We start from the raw sequence: 12,847 nt of genomic DNA, 5'->3' as shown, positions 1-12,847 counted from the left end.
GCTCCTGCATAGTGTTGCGTGTTGGGTTTGGACCTAACACCACCTCTTCACTAAGTGAAGGAATAGATGTCTGTTGGAGAGCCTTTGTTCAACATTTTCATTATAATTTTGTGAAACAAAAATTACTTGTGACTATTTTGAGCAAGACTGGAGTTGCCTTCTATGTACACTTTTTCTAAAGGGAGACAAATAAGGATCCACTGGGGAATTTCTTGGGAGTGGTAAAAGCCCCCCTTTCTGCTCCATTTCCAAGCTCCCTCAACTTGTTCTGCACAGGACCTAACGAGCAGTGCTGGTGAGGGAAAAGAGAGAACTATACTTGCCTCTGCGTGTATGTGTAATGCAGCTGATTTGACAAAGCACTCCTTTACCCAGCAAAAGTAGTTGGCCCCCAAAGTAGCTTTAACATCCATAACATTGGCCCAGTGTTTGCATGAAGTAGTCCCTTTAGCAATTCATACTTCAAGATTCCAGTTAATTTAAGCATTGACATCATAAAGGAACAATTTTGATTTTATGCCTCAACACCATTCTACTTCAAAACACTGAAGGGGAAACATTTACTGTATTATCATTACCAGAATCTGCCCTGAAAGATAGGCAGACCCTTGAGCCCTGTTGTGATATTAAGTGTGAAGCAAATACATGTTTCTCTAAAGTGTTTAAGCAGTAGCATCTTTCACCAAAGACACCAAGATACAGACACTGGCCTAGTGGGACAGTTTAAGGGACTATGTCATTGACTGCTCAGCTATAATGCTTTAACACATGGATAGCTTGGCCATAATGCTCTAAATACAACCAGAGCCTTGTTTGGCCCAGCATGCCATGGAAAATAGTTGCCATTAGGTATGCATAATGTTGATTTTTTTTAAAGTGGCTTTATTGAAAGTCTAGTGGATATCAATAGCTGTTGCCATGATAGCTGAATAGAACCTTCCATATTCAGACACTTACTGCCTCTGAGCAGCAGTTGCTAGGAAAGACAGCAGGGAGCAACGTTTTGCCTTCATTCCCTTCTTGAGCAGGCTGGAATGCCTTACACTGCAACTTTTACATCTGTTAATTTAAAATCGAAATGAACTTTGTCAATCTTGTGACAGCACATACAAGAAGGCCAACTCAGTAACACCCTCAGCCTACATCATGTCTACAGAACCCATGAGAGTGATGACTTCAGATGGTATTTGATTTTTAGTTCTTTATCCTTTTCTGCCACCCCATTTTAAGAATAAACGGAGATGCCCAAGATTCTAAGTAGAACAAAACAAAATGGACTGGATGGGAGCTAACAGACTGAAGCTCAATCCAGACAAGACCGAGACGCTGTTGGTGAGTGCCTTCTCTGCTCAGATGGTGGATGTTCATCCTGTTCTTGATGGGGTTACACTCCCCTTGAAGGAACAGGTTCGTAGCTTGGGAGTTCTTTTCGATCCTTCCTTGTCTCTTGAGGCCCAGGTGGCCTCGGTGGCACGGAACGCTTTTTACCATCTTCGATTGGTAGCCCAGCTACGTCCCTATCTGGACAGTGACGACCTTGCCTCAGTTGTTCATGCTCTGGTAACTTCTAGATTGGACTACTGCAACGCGCTCTACGTTGGGCTGCCCTTGAAGACTGTTCGGAAACTACAGCTAGTCCAGAATGCAGCGGCCAGATTGTTGACGCGGACCAGAAGGTCCGCTCATATAACACCTGTTCTGGCCCGTCTGCACTGGCTTCCTATTTGTTTCTGGGCTAATTCAAAGTGCTGGTTTTGACCTATAAAGCCTTACACAGCATGGGACCGCAATACCTGGTGGAACGCCTCTCCCAATATGAACCTACCCGTACACTGCGCTCAACATCTAAGGCCCTCCTCCGAGTACCATCCCATCGAGAAGCTCGGAGGGTGGTGACTAGAGCTAGGGCCTTTTCAGTGGTGGCTCCCGAACTGTGGAACAGTCTTTCCGATGAGGTGCGCCTGGCGCCGACGCTACTATCTTTTCGGCGCCAGGTGAAAACCTTTTTATACTCCCAGGCATTTTAAAGTGTATTTTAACAGCATTTCTGTATTTTGGACGTTGTTTGGTTCTTTTGTTGTTTGTTTGTTTTGTTTCTTGATTTATTGTATTTATTGTATTTATATATTGTGCTGGTTTTTATCTTTTTGTACACCGCCCAGAGAGCCTCCGGGCTTAGGGCGGTATATAAATTAAATTAAATAAATAAAATAAATAAATATAACAACTTGTTTTAACAGGTCCGACCGCATGGTTCCTATCTAACAGAGTTAGAATTGGCTTGTCCTCAAAGATGTGTTCTACCCAGAATTTGTGTTTAATTTTATTTGGTGCGAACAGAACCCAGGGCAAGGAATTATCATACAATTATTCTATACCAGACTGTTTTTCTTTAAGAACTTCAACAGTATTCCCACGTATTAGCCTGTGAGAGTAGGGCAGGAATTTGTGGTTGTCCTTGCAAGAACTTAACAAGTAGATTTCTTTAGTCCATCCTACACCACATAACCACACTACACATCACATCGTCACAATGCCAATAAATGAGGACCAGCCACTAAAGCTGGGTGGGGCGCCATATGATATTGCTCTGCCCACTGAGTATGTATCAGTTGTAGTGACATACTCATGTTGGGAGAAATTAGTTTGGCAGAAAGCCATATTCATATCCACATCTCAGTGATTTATCATACAGTTAATGGAGATACAAATAATGGTGCTCAATCATCAAGATAAAAAAAGCTGTCCATAAAGCATGCAATCCAAGAACATCAACATGCGGCATACCAGAACCTTTTTGTTTTGTTTTGCTTTTATTTGTGTGTGCAACAAACAAAAAATACACACAAAATATGTGGAAAAAAGAAATGCAAGCATAGCAACCATTTTTTTAGTTCTTGAGCTTGGTACAATAACACATAATCTTTACATTAATTTTACCTGCAAAATTAACAACTAAATCATGTTGGTAGCATTTTTTTAAAAAAGTAATCTCTAAGCATTTCAGAATGTTGAGTGTTTCCCTATCAGCAGTTCTCTCAATCCTCCAAACTGCTTTTTAATTCCTCCATATGAGTCCTGGCATAGGTCAGACTTACAGAATCAGTGAACCAATCATCACTGACCATTGGCCATGCTTTCTGAAGCTGATGGGAAGTAGGTAACACTCATATGACTAGAATTCAGGGACATTCAATGAAGCCGAATGTTTGAAAAATCAGGACAGACAAAAGAAAGTACTTCATCCGGTGCACAAGTAAGCTATAGAAGGCAGAGATGGCCGCCAGCTTGGATGGCTTTAAAAGAGAATTTGCCTTTTCCTCTATGAATTTGTCTATCAATGTCTATCAATGGCTACTAACACGGATGGCTATGCCCTGCCTCCACTGTTGGAAGCAGTATGGTTCTGGATAGAGTTGCTAGAAACCACGGGAGAGGAGGTGCTCTTGTGCTCTGATCCTGTTTGTGGGCTTCCCATATGCATCTGGCTGGCCACTGTGAGAAGAGGATGCTGGACTAGATGAGCCACTGGCTTGATCCAACAGACACTCCTTATGTTCTTATGGAGCTTAGTATCTAGTGCGCCTCAAGTTCCTCACCCCCAGCAAAGAGACTGTTGATATAGGGAGAAAAGTCCTTCACTGAATATACAGAATATTTATAACTGTGTTTTAGAACAGTTTTAATTATAATTATTCTGTGGAATGCTTGTAATTATTTTTAGTATTTTTTTTCTTGTTTTGTTTATGTTTGCTGCCCTAGGCTCCTTCGGGGAGAAAAATGAGATATAAATTCAATAAATAATTATTATTTCCCCAAAAATATTTCCTTTCCAGGAGCTCATGCGTCGAACAGACCAGTAGCTTCATTTAAACATACATGCAGGTTTTGAAAGCAGTTTTGTTAGTACTTTAGAATTAAACCAGTCATACAAATACTTACATGGAGGGATCATGCCCACTCACTGCCTATGAGCTCTAAAGAACAGCCAATGAACCCTACTGTTTGCCCTATTGGAGAGACAGTGAGGATCTGTAGACACTACCAGCTTCTATGCATATTTCTTTTCTCTGTCTGAGGCAGGGACGGCATGGAGGCTGGCAGCTGCCAAAACATCCAGAAATATTTTGCTAGTTGGGGATAGCATAGTGCTATGGCAGCTGCCAGGAGCTTCATGAGCCAGTAGGGATGCGTGCACATTGCTACTCTTAGGGCACTCGCAACTCACTGAAGGAAAGCAGCCAATTTCAAAGCAAAAAATAACCACAATATATGTTATGTGCCTTCCAGTTGTACTTTGCAGCTCAAAAGCAGCTAATCAAGATACAACTACTCAAACTGACTACATTTGATGGGGGCAGAGGGGACAGAATGCAGTGCACAAGAATTCTGCTGCTTTCAATTTTGGTTCAAAAGCAAAGGTTAATTCAGGTTAACACTAAATCATGGACAGCTATGTATATAATTATTCATTTTAAATATTTTAAAAAATCACCTGCACCTTCGCAGGTATCTCAACAAAACCAAAAATACATAGCGACAGAAATGGAAATGGACTTCCTGCAAGTCGATTCCGACTTATGGTGACCCTAGGAATAGGGTTTTCACGGTAAACAGTGTTCAGAGGGGGTTTATCATTGCTTTCCTCTGACGCTGAGAGGAGTGACTGGCCGAAGGTCACCCAGTGAGCTTCATGGCTGTGTGGGGATTCAAATCCTGGTCTCCCAAGTCAAAGTCCAACACCTTAACCACTACACCACACTGGCTCGAGGGACACAGGAATTCAGGGAGATTAACATCAACTGAATCCTGCAAAGGTATGAGAACAATATACATTCCCTAGGAGGCTTATTGTTAGAGAAAGTATCTTTTGCAGGAAGGATATTCCTGGGGGGCTAAATAGCACAGTAAAGACAGACTTTGACATCAGAAGTCTGAAATCGAAATATCAGGAAGTTTTAGGCAAACTATGCACTTGATCAAAGTTCACTTCTCTTCCTGTTATTAAATCAAAGGGAATGCAGGTCTTACTATTAATTATAAGCCCTTTAGTAGTCGTCAGCTAGCATCCTTCACAATCCTAGCAGGTAGATGTTATAAACACACATGGAGTTGTTTAGTGTATGAAGAGGAAGACTCAAGGTTTGCACAACTCAGAAAAACTCCTGTAATGTAGAAGCTTTGGCGTATTTATCAGGATTTCCCTTACTGGTATTTCTATTTTTCCCTAGAAATTTCACTTTGGAAATCTCTTGCCCGCCCTTTCTATTACTGTTTAGTTTAATTAATGGTATACCTTACTGCTGCAGTGAAGAGTTTATTCCATGGAATGTGTCATGGATAGAAGCACCATCTTCCAATTTCTGAAGGCTGGGTGGCTTAAGAAGGTCAGCACAGTCAATTACCTTTTTTAAAAAAAATATCTAGTTTCCCCTTTTCTATGGCTTGGTTCAAAGTGTGGAATGCCAGCTGCCCTAAGAACCTGACTAGATCAGACCAAGATAATCTTGTTCAGCACTGATTTCCCCAACAGCCTAATGGGTTCCTCAGCACAATGAAGAGCCCAGAGCGATTGTGATCTCCCATTTGTCCCCAGCACCTGGTATCCAGAGGAAGACTATCTCTGAACACACAAGTTCCATTTAATTAGTATGGGCTAACAGGCCCAGTCCTCCATCAATATGAAGTAATCCTTCAGTCCTAAACAGCAGCAGACACAGCCATTATTTATTTTTGTATTCCACCCTTCCTCCAATCCAGAGCACAGGTTGGCTAAAAATATCAACTAGGTAAAATAAGACACACTAAATAAGAAGCTGTAATTAAAACCACAGAATCACAAATCAGCAGGTGACTACAACATTACCTGAATAAAAGCCAGTTTCTATTAAGATCCAAAACTTGGACAAATAAAAATGTCTTTGTTCAAATGTAAGGGCTAATTAGATCTCACCTGGGAGAAAATGAAAATGAAATGGACTGCCTTCAAGTCGATTCCAACTTATGGTGACCCTATGAATAGGGTTTTCATGGTAAGCAGTGTTCAGAGGTGGTTTATCATTGCCTTCCTCTGAGGCTGAGTGACTGGCCCAAGGTCACCCAGTGAGCTTCATGGCTGTGTTGGGATTTGAACCCTGGTCTCCCAGGTCATAGTCCAACACTCTAACCACTACACCACTGGCTCAATGTTCCATAAATGGGGTACTATCAATGAGAATGCCCTGTTACCTGTCACTATTCTAACAACCAATCCAATAGACAGAACAGCAAGTAGGACAACCCCACGAAGGTCAGATTGTCCCTTTCCCATTGCAAACTCTACAGTATAACATACACACACAGAGGGAGTCTCAATGGCTATTTTCAGCTTTTCAGCTCTCCAGACAGAGTTCACAACTGTGAGGGCCACTTTACATTTACATGGCGAAACTTTTAAAAAATTTCTAGTTCTTGCAGTAATTGGTGAGGTAACATTCACAATCATATACTGTGCTTGGAAGACCTGGTAGTCAAAAGAAAGTACATAGCCCCATATCCTTTAAAATCTAGCATTTGTAAACCACATCACAAACTGATAGTAGGCAACATTCAGTTTCCAGGCATATTTTGGAATTTGGTTAACCAACCCTTACCTAGCGTCAATTGGTCTACTCAACAGGAAAGTTTCCTGGCAAAGAGAACCCAGAAGTGAAGATGTAGCATCACTGCCCTACTAGCAGAAATACCACAGTTTGTCTGTGTGAAGCAAGCCGACCTAGCCACCAGGAAGATAGAGATGAAGCTGCTTTACAATGAGCCATATGTCTTATCCATCTACCTTAGTGCTGTCTACACTGGCTGCCAGCAGCTCTCCAGGTTTTCAAATACGAGTCTTTCCTAGATCTACCTAGAGATGTCAAGAATTAAACATATGACTTTTAAAAGCAAAGCCTATGTTGTACCACTGGGGTATGGGCCCTCTTGAATGTTATAGGCTATGTTCTTCACAACATAAGCAGGGATTTTCTCTTCAACTGCTCCACTAACAGTAGGCCCTTTACCTAGACTTAAGACATTCTATGACTTAATTTGCAGAGGGGTAGCCATCATAGTCTGTAGCAGCAAAACCAAGGTCTTATGGCAGTTTAAAGACTAACAAATGGATTATGGCATAAACTTTCATGGACTAGAGTACACTCAACCATGAGATCATTGAATCTGATGAAGTTTATTGAAAGCCATAAAGTCTGAACATTAGGCATCCAAAAATCCCATGAGAACCATTTCCTTTCTTTGAAGGGCCTCCAATATCCTAAAAGGAATGACTGACCCTTGAATTGTCACAGCTTACAGGCTACAGCAATGTTTCCAAGCAACATGACCACAGGAGATGTAGACTTCAAATGATGAAACTGAGGCCTTGAGGACCTGATATGGCTGCTGCAAAAGTTAAACTGTGACAAGACTGACAATATACCATGTAGATTACTGATCCATTGTTAACCATTGCTTCTCTTTAGATTCATGCCTTTTTCTAGAAGGAACAAATTCCAGTCATGCTTTCAGATATCCTCTAGAGCCAAGGGTCAATGGTGAAAGTATGTTAGTCAGGTTCTCACTGAAGAACTGCTTAACACAGCTAAGCAGTTTGAAGCGAATGACCTCTTAATGATAAAAACCCTGCCAGAGTTCAAATGCTACATATATTCCCAGGCAAATCTGTTGAAACAACTTAATATGGTAATTGTCCCCAAGAAATAAGCATTGAGAATCCAAGCAAAGCAGTTCATCACTTAATGTCAACTATTCAACTAACTATGCAATTAACTAACAACTTGATCTGGTAACAGATCAAGCTGCATGACAATCTACCAGCCTCACAACTAAAGTTGTTTGTCACCAGAACGGTGATTGTCGCTCATTCCCCCTCAGTTCCTCATTCTGCTTCTCCTCCCCCCATTTGGTAAGAAATCCAAGTGTCCTAAGATAGCATCAGATGGTAACCAGGTGCCATTTAAACTTAACTGCATCTGGTTTTCATGTTCTTACTTGCAACGTGCTACCACTCACCAGAAAGCAGACAGTTCCTTATGAACCCAAAACTAGCAACACTCAAGAGCTAGTTTTGACTACCCATCATGTGTGAATATAAGTATCAAAACGCTCATCCAGGTTTTTAAACTGCTACATGCTGAGACCCTAGCAGATAAAACAGTGTAAGGTGCAGGTCTGCAAGGCAATGTTATTTGAAGATAGAAAAGACCTATATTTATGATAGTTCCACAGACCAATGGAGACATCCTGGTCTGGAAGAAATAGCATCAGAACCTGCCAATGGTGCCCTAGGGATGTGGAAGTTACAAAGCCATATCATTTAATCAGAAACAATAAAGCTACATATATGCCTAGTGGTTGCAAAGCATGTCAGGAAACAACCCTGAAGTTTAAAAGAACTTCCCCTATCTTGACAACTCTACCCCTTGAGTATATTTTACTGTTTAGCATTTCTTCCCATCCAGCTTACAACAAACTTGCACAACAGCAACAAATTGTTGTTTCTTTAAAAATGGGGACAATCTGGGCTGCATAGTTGCTTGCCTGCAAGATCAGTTCCTAAATTCATCCAATTACAAGCTGCTCTGGCTGCTTCCATCCATAACAGAAGTCAGCCGAAACTTCCTGTTTAAGCAGAATTTTCTTTCGCTGGAATATAACACTGTCTTTCATAGCTAAATTCCAAATATCTTTATAACTTTTCATTCGTGTTGCTCAAGACAAAAGCAAAGTATGGAGTGATCAACAACAGTTGACTGCAAACAAGTTTGTACAGGCAATATTTAGCATGGCACACAGGTGAAGCATAATGAGGCTGTAGGTGACAAACAAGGATTTGGGTTTCATGATGTGGGTGTATGCATAGCATTCCAAGAATAATGATCTCAAATTGCCAGAGCTTTCAAAGAAAACTAAAGTTTATACTAAGGCTGCATGTGCTATGCCTTACACATGGCTGCTTGAACAGCATATGCATTAGGATCATATATATAATATACCTTTGAAAACCTCACTGCTCTCTAATATATATGGTGTGGAAACCTATTTAGCCATAGCAGTAACTATATGACATACTGGATACGTAGGATAGAGCAATCCAAACATGGTATTTATCTAGGCATTCTGTTTTCTAGTGATTGCTCATGGGAGAACAAACTATTGGTGGCATTCTGAAATTTCAAATACATTTTGCATTTTTTTCCAACGGTAACATCAAGATAATTCCAACTGCCTTTATCTTTAAAAAATATCTTGTGCCAATTTGTTTATAATCGTGCTATTAATTGTGCTAGAGAGATTTAACATTTTCTGGGCTTAAATAAGCTGTTGGCTGGTAGACAGCAAATTCTTTGAACTGTACTATATATTATGATTAAAGCTTGTTGCAGAGATACTGTTACCACATGTTGCACTCAGCACCAGCTCTCAATAAATACAACTGGGGAAAACAAAAAGATTAAGATTGCCATTTAAGAGGCCCTTTATGCAAACATAAACAGGTACAGCTTCTACTGCCACTTCCCATCAGCAACTTTTTATACTAGAGGCAGCTATTGACCTGAGTTTTGGGTGACTTGCCTTAGAGACAGGCAGACGTCAAGCTTAAAGGATCAACTTTGTTTTTTACTAGAACTTCAAGATCCATCAACTGGAGACTAGTACAAAAAAATCTGGGATTAAAGAATTAAATTTTGAGTCTAGCAGTTTGCTTTGAGCACCAAAACTGAAATGGAACTTAGTTGTGTCACACAAAAACTTACCATTGGTTACCCCAAGCGTTCACCATTTCATCAGTATGATTTAGGGTCAGAGAGGAGTCATTTTGTTGTTGCTCCTGTTGAACAACTGGGAGAAAGAATTCCTTGTAGATCTATCACAACAACCCAGATATCAATAACCAGGTCCAAATCTACCTTCTTACCCCAGCTTGCCTCACAAGGAAGGAGGGCTTAAAAGTCAGAATGTTCATTCACGTACAGTAGGGGCCCGCTTCCCGGCTCTTCGCTTCCCGGCGTTCCGCTAATGCGGTGGCTTTCATTCCCCATTTTAAAGCCACTTTTGCGGCATTTTCACGGCATTTTTGCACGACATTATACTCAATGGGGTTCCACTTTACGGCGGGGGTCCGGGACGGAACCTGCCATATAAGCGGGGCCTGCCTGTATTGCACAATCCTTTTATTTATTTTATTTATTTTATTTATTGTACTTTTAGACTGCCCTTTAGCGACAAGCTCTCAGGGCAGTGTACAACAGAATATGAGGGCCTTAGGAGTCACCCAATATGATTACTGCACATTCATCTCTCTTCCAAGAGGTCATCACTATCCCACTGCTTTGCATAACAGCACTGCAATGTGCAATAAGGCTAACCAGTATTAAAACAAGGTATCCTAATGCATCCTGGGCAGATGCCCATTCAACCTTATCTTGAAAGCATCTGAAAAAGTAGACCGTACAGCCTGCTTGATGGTAATAATAATAATAATAATAATAATAAATTTAATTTCTTCGTCGCCTATCTGGCCAATGGCCACTCTAGGCGACTTACAAAATTGTTAAAATACAATTGATAAAATACAGTAATACAATATAAAAACAACACATCTGCAGCAACAATATTAAAACTGGGCAGGAGGCATTACAGTTATAACAATTAACCCTCCCCGGATACCCCGAAGGCCTGCTGAAAGAGCCAGGTCTTTAAGGCTTTCCGAAACACATTTAGAGAAGAGGCGTGCCGGAGATCTTGTGGGAGGGAGTTCCAAAGAGTGGGGGCCGCCACTGAGAATGCCCTCTCTCTTGTACCCGCCAATCTGGCTGTTTTTGTTGGCGGGATTGAGAGAAGGCCCTGTGTGGCCGATCTTGTCGGGCGGCATAATTGGTGGCGTTGAAGGCGCTCCGTGAGATAAACTGGGCCAGAACCGTGTAGGGATTTAAAGGTCAATACCAACACCTTGAATTGGGCTCGGAAAACAACTGGTAGCCAGTGTAGGTCGAACAACACTGGTGTGATGTGATCTCGGCGGCGACTATTCGTAAGTAGTCGAGCCGCCGCATTTTGTATCAGTTGTAATTTCTGGACAGTTTTCAAGGGTATCCCCACGTAGAGCGCATTACAGTAGTCCAAACGAGAGGTGACCAGGGCGTGTACCACTAGTGGGAGCTGGTGAACAGGAAGGTAGGGTTGCAGCCTTCGTATGAGGTGTAGTTGGTACCAGGCTGCCCGGCTCACTGCCGAAATCTGAGCCTCCATGGACAGCCTGGAATCAAGCACAACCCCAAGGCTGCGGACCTGGTCCTTTAGGGGTAGACTCACCCCGTTGAACTTCAGGTCAATGTCGCCCAACCTTCTCTTGTCCCCCACAAGTAGTACCTCGGTCTTATCAGGGTTCAACTTCAGCTTGTTCCTTCCCATCCATCCACTCACGGATTCCAGGCACTTGGACAAGGTCTCCACAGCCAACTCTGGTGAAGATTTAAACGAGAGATAGAGCTGAGTGTCATCCGCATATTGATGACACTGCAGCCCAAATCTCCTGATGATTGCCCCCAGCGGCTTCATATAGATGTTAAATAGCATGGGAGAGAGGATAGAGCCCTGTGGCACACCACAATTGAGAGGCCAAGGGTCTGATACCTCTTTCCCCAACGCTACCTGTTGGTACCTATCGGAGAGAAAGGAATGGAACCACTGTAATACAGTGCCTCCAATTCCCAATCCCTCCAGGCGAAGTAGAAGGATACTGTGGTCAACAGTATCAAAAGCCGCTGAGAGATCGAGGAGGACAAGAAAGGTGGATTCTCCCCTATCTAATGCCCTCCTCAAATCATCTACCAGAGCGACCAAGGCTGTTTCAGTTCCGTGACCAGTCCTGAAACCCGATTGGTATGGATCCAAATAATCCGTTTCATCCAAGTGTGCTGCCTACCAAGATTTAGCAAGTCCCTGATGCATTGCCATTTGGTGTGGCCACATTTCAAGCAGCCAATTATAATTAACTAATACAGTAGAATAGAAACTTAAGTGGTGAAGAAAATGTTTTACAGCCAGTATGCTGCTTCTGCTCCAGATACTATTAGCAAGGCTTTCATCACTTGACTTCCAAGGTCCACATACCACAACGTACCAACTTAGCTATCTTTCTGGCATCATTTTGCAACAGAACCATAGCATTTTATTTGGCTGAGCATGTTACAGAAGTGCATCAAACTACTATCCAGCTGGGACAGTACTTGACAGATAATGTAGTGGTTAAGGTGTTGGGCTATGACCTGGGAGACCAGGGTTCAAATCCGCACACAGCCATGAAGCTCACTGGGTGACCTTGGGCCTCTGCCTCTCAGCCTCAGAGGAAGGCAAAGGTAAACCCTCCGAATACCACTTACCAGGAAAACCCTATTCATAGGGTCACCATAAGTCGGAATCAACTTGAAGGCAATTCATTTCCATTTTTCAAGTATCAGACCACAATTTCAAGCAAAAGCTAGATTTATCAGTTTACAGAAGAGCATATTTTGCTTCATAGCACCATCTGAATTATATCAAAGTCAGGAACGGGGAACCTGCAGCTCACTGGATGTTGGACTCCCCAATTCTCATCAATCCCAGACGACATTTTATACTGTAAAATGTCTGAAATATCTGATTTGCAATCAGAATTTCACAATAAGCGTAAGAAGATTGCTTTGCTATCATTTAAAGGGCAGAGATCATAAAGTTGTCCCATCCATATGGATAGCTTTATATTAGCTTATTTGACATGGCAAGTTGGTATACAACTTAACTTTTAAGGTAGGGCAATTGCTGTTTT

At 41.9% G+C, this 12,847-nt stretch overlaps 1 protein-coding gene and 1 long non-coding RNA gene across 7 annotated transcripts in view; one reads left to right on the top strand and one right to left on the bottom strand.

Annotated features, from left to right (window-relative positions):
• PICALM (phosphatidylinositol binding clathrin assembly protein) overlaps positions 1-12,847 on the bottom strand; it is a 105,090-nt gene that overhangs the window by 71,311 nt on the left and 20,932 nt on the right. The window lies entirely within an intron of this gene.
• LOC133386015 (uncharacterized) lies at positions 4,750-6,902 on the top strand. Its single transcript, XR_009763058.1, has 3 exons — positions 4,750-4,817; positions 5,232-5,387; positions 6,659-6,902. It is a non-coding gene; the product is annotated as an uncharacterized LOC133386015 (long non-coding RNA).

Source organism: Rhineura floridana, chromosome 5 (assembly GCF_030035675.1).
Source record: "Rhineura floridana isolate rRhiFlo1 chromosome 5, rRhiFlo1.hap2, whole genome shotgun sequence".
In the NCBI taxonomy this organism is placed as follows: Eukaryota; Metazoa; Chordata; class Lepidosauria; order Squamata; family Rhineuridae; genus Rhineura; species Rhineura floridana.
The sequence above is the reverse complement of the archived record's forward strand: the minus strand, read 5'-3'. Positions and strand labels throughout refer to the sequence as shown.